Genomic DNA, 8233 nt, shown 5'->3' on the forward strand with positions numbered 1-8233 from the left:
ACAATAAAATAAATAATATATATACAAAAATAAAGATTTTGATGAAATTCCATTTTTTGGGGTACTTTAGTTGATTTTACTCTGTTTATCCTGTAGTTTAATTCAGTTTTAATTTCGATGTATTCTGTAATGTAAATACAATGAAATTAATTGTGTAAAATGAAATTTCAATAAAATAAAAAAAGGAGTCTTCATGTCCCGTTATCGAGGACCTCGTTTAAAAAAATACGCCGTCTGGGAGCTTTACTAGGACTCACAAGAAAAACACATAAATCCGGAAGTAATCTTAAAAAAATTCAATTCTTGGAAAAAGGAGCAATATCGTATTCGTCTTCAAGAAAAACAGAAATTGCGTTTTCATTATGGTCTGACAGAACGACAATTACTTAGATATGTACATATCGCTGGAAAAGCAAAGAGGTTAACAGGCCAGGTTTTACTACAATTACTTGAAATGCGTTTGGATAATATCCTTTTTCGATTGGGTATGGCTTCAACCATTCCTGGGGCCCTCCAATTAGTCAACCATAGACATATTTTAGTTAATGGTCGTATAGTCAATATACCAAGTTTTCGTTGCAAACCTCGAGATATTATTACTACGAAAGATAACCAAAGATCAAAAGGTCTGGTTCAAAATTATATTGCTTCATCGGACCTGGGGAAATTGCCAAAGCATTTGGCGATTGACACGTTGGAATATAAAGGACTAGTAAATAAAATCCTAGATAGGAAGTGGGTCGGTCTCAAAATAAATGAGTTGTTAGTTGTAGAATATTACTCTCGTCAGACTTGAACTTAACGAAAAAAGGTTCATATACTTTTCTTCCCCTTCCCCTTTCCCCGAACTAAATCTCCCTAAGACCATTACCATTAATTTGTATTTTCCCATCAACTAGCTAAAATTGATTAACCCTAGGATTAGGATCCTTTTTCCTATTTTCCACTATGTGTATTTTACATACCATAGTAATTTGCTATAGATAATTTCTAATTTCTATTAAATCAAAATAAGATAATATAAGATATTATATTATTGCTGGAAAAAATTGTTATTTGATTTGATACATTGTGATCCTTAACGTTGATGAATTAAGAAAAACGGAAAGAGAGGGATTCGAACCCTCGGTAAACAAAAGTCTACATAGCAGTTCCAATGCTACGCCTTGAACCGCTCGGCCATCTCTCCTACATAACTTATTATGGAAAATAAACTGAGTGAATAGTGAGTTTTCTTATTCCTGTAGTACAGGTACAACCGCAACTACTCGGGGGTTCCATAGTTCTATTGGAAAAATTCCTTTTGATCTAAGTGGAAGGATACATGATTTTTTACTAGAAATTGCGCTCGTTATAAAATAAAAGTTTTAATTTGGGTTTTCTCGCAACTAAAGAAAAATAAAATGGAAGAATTCTTCTTATTGCATAATAAAATAAAGAAACCTTAGAATTCTGTTTTAGTCAAATAGTTGATAACATAAATAGGGTATGAGACAATTAATAACTTTGAAAACACGAAATAGTTGATAACATAAGTTGTTGTTCAGAAATAGGAAAGTGGAATGAAATCCAGTCTTAGTCAAATATTTCATATCTCTTCGTGTCCAAGCAGAAGGAAAAGGATACAATTTGAGCTGAGCGGAAAATCCATATCTGTCTTATCCATTTAAAGCATATGGATTTAGAGTAGAGCATATGGATCAATCTATTTATAATTATAAGAATGGAATGTGTTTGTTTTTATGTTATTTTGTGAAGGAATGAAAACAATTCTATATAGAATGGGTTGGGAATTATGCCTAGATCCCGTGTAAATGGAAATTTCATTGATAAGACCTCCTCAATTGTAGCCAATATTTTATTGCGAATAATTCCGACAACCTCAGGAGAAAAAAAGGCATTTACTTATTATAGAGATGGTACGAGGACTCAGCAATACCATTACCATGGGTATCAAGACTAGCCAAGCTTAAAGGGAAAGGAATGGATAGGTGGTGAGGTTGCAGCAGCGACTAAGCATGTATGGTGGCTAACTTACGCAAATGAGAGCGAGAAGAGAAACAAAGGAACGGTCGTGAAACTAGCAATGATCAAGAAGTGATCCTGAACTCCTACTTACGTCAAACATAACCCAGAAACCGTGTTCACTTCCCGGACTCCGCCGAGAAGAGACCATCACGGCTACACACGCGGTTGATGCGTTTTAATTAAGGTCAAGTGTCAAGTTCTCTACAACCGGATATTAACAAATTCCCATCTGCCACATAACTGCGGGCACGGCTTTCGAAAGATAATACCCTGCAGGGGTGTCCCAACTTAGCCCATTATAAGCTCTCACGGTCAACGAAGGATATTCCTTCTCCCGGTCAGTCTCGGAATCCCGGTTACAAGACATTTCGACAATGGTAAAACAAAACCAGCAAGACCGCCCGATGCACCGACATCCTGATAGGAGCTGCACATATCTCGTTCTCAGGGCAACACCGGATGAACACTACGTACAACTAAAACCAGACCTCAGGTTTCCCCGAGGTGGCGCTGCAAGTGGCTCTAGTTTGGACCAACACTCCGAGGAGCACTGGCCCGGGGGGGGGGGGTAAAATAAGATGACCCTCGAGAGAGCGACTCCCTAGGGAAAAGAAATAGGCTGGGCAAATGGTAAAACCAAGGTTGGGCCTTGCTGGAAGAGATTTATTCAAAGCGAACTGTCAAGGGGGTCCCATAAATCACCCAACCGTGTAAGGAACGCAAAATCAAGGAACATAACACCGGTATGACGGAAAATAGGGCGGCAAGAGTGGAACAAAACACCAGGCATAAGGCCGAGCCTTCCACCCTTTACCAAATATATAGATGCATTAATAATATATAAGAGATATTGTGATATCCCAACATAAACATAATCCAACATGGAGCAATCTTCATCTTCACCTGCAACTAGCAACGCTATAAGAGGGGCTGAGCAAAGCGGTAACATAGCCAAACAACAGTTTCCTAGGAAGGGTGGCAAAGGTTAGAGGTTCATGGCAAATTGGGAGGCTTGAAGAGCAAGTGAATAGGTAGCGCAGCAAAGCGATAGAACGAAGCAACTAGCATAGCAATGATAGTAATGAGATGCAAGGTGACGGTCATCTTGCCTGAAATCCCGCTAGGAAAAAGAACGAATCCATGAAGAAGATGAAGCCACGAAGGCGAACGAATCCTCACGATCGCAACGACACGGGAACTATCGAGAAGAAGCACACAACAAGGTAAACACACCACACATGAACAAGGCATGATGGTCAACCAAGTATGACGCATGACAAGGCTATATGAAGCTACTCGTGACAAGAGATGATGCGTACAAGAACAACACGTCAAAGCAAGTTTAAATGAGGCCGGAAACAACAGATAACAATTCCGGTAAGTCCTCATATGCAAATTTCGAAATTGGTCCAGAACTGAACAAGCATTAAGTTGAAGTTGTTAAACAGCAAGTTAAAGAGCACCATGATGATCTACACGAAATTCTAGTCAAGTTACATATAAAGTTCATTAGATTCGGAGCTACGGCCTAGAAGATATGAGCAAAACAAGGTAGACATGGCATTGATGCAACATGCATACAAACATCAAGCAAACACCTCAAAACAAGGATTCAACATGATAATATGAAATTACATGCGAATCTAAGCAAGTTTCATATAGAGCATGCTCAAAACGGAGCAACGGTGCAACACATACACTCCAAACAAGATATAGCAACAATCTGTCCAAAACAGCAACTAGGCATATATGCTACAGCAACTCAACATGAAAACAAAAGGCATGGACATGATGTACAGGTAAAGCACAACAAAACATGAACACTGAGCTATCTCCAGAAAACAATAGAACATGCTCAAAAGGACATGGCAAGATTGCAAACAATAACAGGTTCACAGACTTGGCAGAAATACTGGACATGACAGAAACAGCATCAGGTAGCAATGTTCAGAGCACGAAATCAACATGCTACAGGAACTTGACATGGCAAATCAAGGCATGGCATGAATCTAATAAATGCATATGACAAAAGTCCCTTACTGACCATAAGCCAAAAAGGACCAGAAGGTATGATGGCAAGCATGTAAACATAGCAAGTTTCGTTAACAGATTTCAGACAGCAGAAAACAGAGCATGGCAGAAACTATAATATGAAGGCATCTTGGTGAGCTTGATGCACTCACCACAAGGCAATGCATGAAAAAAAAGCATACCTACAGCAGGATGGAATGTTTAAAAAGCTATCCATGGCAAGAGCAAGTACATATCATGTATGGATCAACTACAACAAGCTTGGCAAAATTGCATATCCTGTTAAGAATCTGCCAGAAATATTTTATAGCAAAAGTAGAGCAAACTTGAGTCATGCTATGGCACTCCATAGTTGCAAACAAGGGCAGGAATGGATGAACTACAACAATATCTACAAAACATCCTTACTGAACATCTCCAAAATATGCATGGATCTCTCTGTAGCATCAAGTATACATGGCAACAAAATAACAGCAGACAAAGACAGAGAAATCACCAAGTCTCTGAAATCAGAAACATTACGTGGCCTAGTTTTCATGCTTGTGCTAGTCACCACAGAGATCACAAAACTACATGGAATACACCACTGGAAAGATGGCATGGCATACAACAAAACACATGTAGAGCTCATGCCCATAAGATGCACAGATTAAAAGATAAAAAAATAACAAATCACCAAGTTCTGATAAGAACCAGCAGACAACAGCAACTAGCACTCTTGCGATGATGATTTGGACATCAAGATGAACTCAGATGAACATGGTGCAATTGAACAAAATGAAGAGAATCACGAGGTGAACAATTTGACATATTACACGCGCGAAACGGAGCTACATGCAAGGAGTTATGCACTGTTGAACATGGGTACTTGCTGTGAAGAGAAAAGACTTTGGAAAAAAAGGGGATCGAGAAAGTCAACGGCAGTACCAGATCCAATCGAGGGAAGAGCTCGGGCTCGGGCTTGGCCTCGCCGGCGACGGGAGAGGAAGAAGGAGGCGGAGCGGCGGCCGGAGCTACGGGAGGAGGAAGCCGGCGGGGTCGGGCCGCGGTGGCTCGCCGGAGACAGCGTGGAGGCGGCGGCCGGGGCGGCCGGGCTGGCGGCGCCGGCGCCGGAGCGCGCAGGCGGCGGGGTAGGCGCGCGCCTCGGGGCGGCGGCGGCGGCTCGGGCCCGCGCGGGCCCCGGATGGGCTCCGCGGGCCGCGGCGGCGGGAGAGAGAGAGAGGGTGACATGGCGCGACGGGATTCTCCGGGCGCGGCGGCGCGGACATGTCCGGCGGCGGGGATTTTTATCCGGTGGCGCGAGGTGGAAGACGCTAGGGTTTCATCCGCGAATTTTTCGGGGAAGAGGGCAAATATATAGGCAGAGGGAGCTAGGAGAGTCCAAACGAGGTGCGGTTTTCGCCCACGCGATCGTGATCGAACGACCGAGAGCATGGCGGAGACTTAGAGGGTTTTTGGGGCTGTTTGAAGGGGGGTTTTGCTGCAAAACACAAACGGACTTTGCGGATCCCCGGTTAACCGTTGGAGTACCAAACGACCTCCAAATGGAACGAAACTTGACCGGTGGTATACCAAGGCCACTTGACAAGCCTCGGCCCATTCCGAGAACGTTGGACACTCGCTCACGAAAAGAAGACAAGAGGGGGCGCCGGGTGACAACGGAGTGCCGGATTGCAAAACGGACAACGGGGAAAATGCTCGGATGCATGAGACGAACACGTATGCAAATGCGATGCACATGATGACAAGATATGAAATGCAGATGATGACATGGCAAAATGCAACACGCAAGTAGATGACAAGGCAGGGACGGCGAATAACTGGCAGACACCTGGCGCATCGGATCCGGGGCGTTACACTTATCCCATGATATGGGCAAAATTTAGGAATCCGCTTATGTAATAGAGCCGATCCTAAGGGATTAAGGAGTGGTGTAGTATCAGATCCCAAAGATAGTAAGTTCTTTTTTCTTTCTTATGGAAAAAAGTCTTTTTCTAGGATTCTATAGAGATTTCATATATGAAACCGGGATAGTTACCTTCAGAAAATTTGGACGAAGGCTCTATATCTATCTATGCTTCATTCTTCTGAAGGTGGGAAAAAAGATCAAACTGATTATTGATAAAAATTAGGGTTTGAAATTATGTAATTAATTACTTCTGCTTAACCCAAGAACAAATTGGATCGATTTTTGATAAATCAAATTCAGTTAAGATAGGGGAAATTCAGATAGCAATTTCTAAGACGTATGAGGTTGGAAACTCTCAAGTACGGTTCTAAGGGAAGGACTTCCTATTCCGACCGAGGAGAACAGGCCATTCTACAGGGTGATTCGGAAATTGCGGAAGCTTGTTTGATCAAGCTGCTGAATATTGGAAACAAGCTATAGCGCTTACTCCGGGAAATTATATTGAAGCACAGAACTGGTTGAAGATTACGAAGCGCTTTGAATTTGAATAAGACCATGCTCCTTGTTTTTCATAAAATGGGTCGTTTGGTTGTTGATCCATTAATCAAATAAATTAGGTCGTAAGATCGAATCAAGAATTTCATTATATCCATTTCTTATACCTTCTATTTTATACGATATTTCATAAGAATAATCCATTGGGATAGGGTCTAGAATAGAAGTAATAAAGTGAATAAAAAGAGGGGGCAATCTAAATATTGCTAATATATTAGGACCAACTTATTAATAATTCTAATGAGTTATCTTGGAATTTAGAATCAAATAAAAAACCCTATATTATGCTCAAGGAAAGTAGATATAGATAGGAGCTTATGCCCTCAAAAAAATACACTAGTTTCTTAAATTAAAAATAAAAAAGATTTTTTCTTACATCGAGAAATATTTGTTTTTCAAGATAAACAATGTATGTTAGGAACCTAATCTTTATGTCATAATAGACCCGAACACTTGCCTCAGATTGACTTCAATATAAAATTGCTCCAGTGAATAACTAAAAAAATAGAAGGATGGTAGATAGTAAAGAAAAGAACTAATCACAATATCTATCTTTCAAAATCTATCTTTCAGAATATATATCTTTCAAAGATTCACTAAAAAGACAGTTGGCGGGTCTCTTTGTATGTCTTGTCCGGAAAGAGGAGGACTTAATGATTTTTCGTTCGCCGGAACCAGAAGTAAAAATTGTTGTGGATAGGGATCCTGTAAAAACATCTTTGGAGGAATGGGCCAGACCCCGCCATTTCTCAAGAACACTAGCTAAGGGCCCTGATACTACCACTTGGATCTGGAAACTACATGCTGATGCTCACGATTTCGATAGTCATACTGGTGATTTGGAGGAGATTTCTCGAAAAGTCTTTAGTGCTCATTTCAGGGAACTTTCCATTATCTTTCTTTGGTTGAGTGGCATGTACTTTCATGGCGCCCGTTTTTCCAATTATGAAGCATGTCTAAGTGATCCTACTCACATTGGACCCAGTGCTCAGGTAGTTTGGCATATAGTAGGGCAAGAAATATTGAATGGTGATGTAGGCGGGGGTTTCCGAGGAATCCAAATAACCTCTGGTTTTTGTCAGCTTTGGCGAGCATCTGGAATAACTAGTGAATTACAACTCTATTGTACTGCAATTGGTGCATTGATTTTTGCAGCGTTAATGCTTTTTGCTGGTTGGTTCCATTATCACAAAGCCGCTCCCAAATTGGCCTGGTTCCAAGATGTAGAATCCATGTTGAATCACCACTTAGCGGGATTATTAGGACTTGGATCTCTTTCTTGGGCGGGGCACCAAATTCATGTATCTTTACCAATTAACCAATTTCTTGACGCTGGGGTGGATCCTAAAGAGATACCACTTCCTCATGAATTTATCTTGAATCGGGACCTTTTGGCTCAACTTTATCCTAGTTTTGCCGAAGGAGCAACCCCTTTTTTCACTTTAAATTGGTCCAAATACGCAGAATTTCTGAGTTTTCACGGAGGACTAGATCTAGTAACCGGTGGTCTCTGGCTGACCGATATTGCGCACCATCATTTAGCTATTGCTATTCTTTTCCTAATCGCAGGTCATATGTATAGGACCAATTGGGGTATTGGCCATGGACTTAAAGATATTTTGGAGGCTCACAAGGGCCCATTTACAGGACAAGGCCATAATGGTCTTTATGAAATCTTAACAACGTCATGGCATGCTCAATTATCTCTTA

The 8233-nt window shown here is 41.1% G+C and overlaps 1 non-coding gene across 1 annotated transcript; it reads right to left on the reverse strand.

The window, feature by feature from the left end:
- Positions 1-1102: 1102 nt before the first annotated feature.
- On the reverse strand, positions 1103-1189 carry TRNAS-GGA (transfer RNA serine (anticodon GGA)). The gene has a single exon. It is a non-coding gene; the product is annotated as a tRNA-Ser (tRNA).
- Positions 1190-8233: the final 7044 nt, after the last annotated feature.

This window comes from Aegilops tauschii, chromosome 5 (assembly GCF_002575655.3).
Source record: "Aegilops tauschii subsp. strangulata cultivar AL8/78 chromosome 5, Aet v6.0, whole genome shotgun sequence".
Lineage (NCBI taxonomy): Eukaryota > Viridiplantae > Streptophyta > Magnoliopsida > Poales > Poaceae > Aegilops > Aegilops tauschii.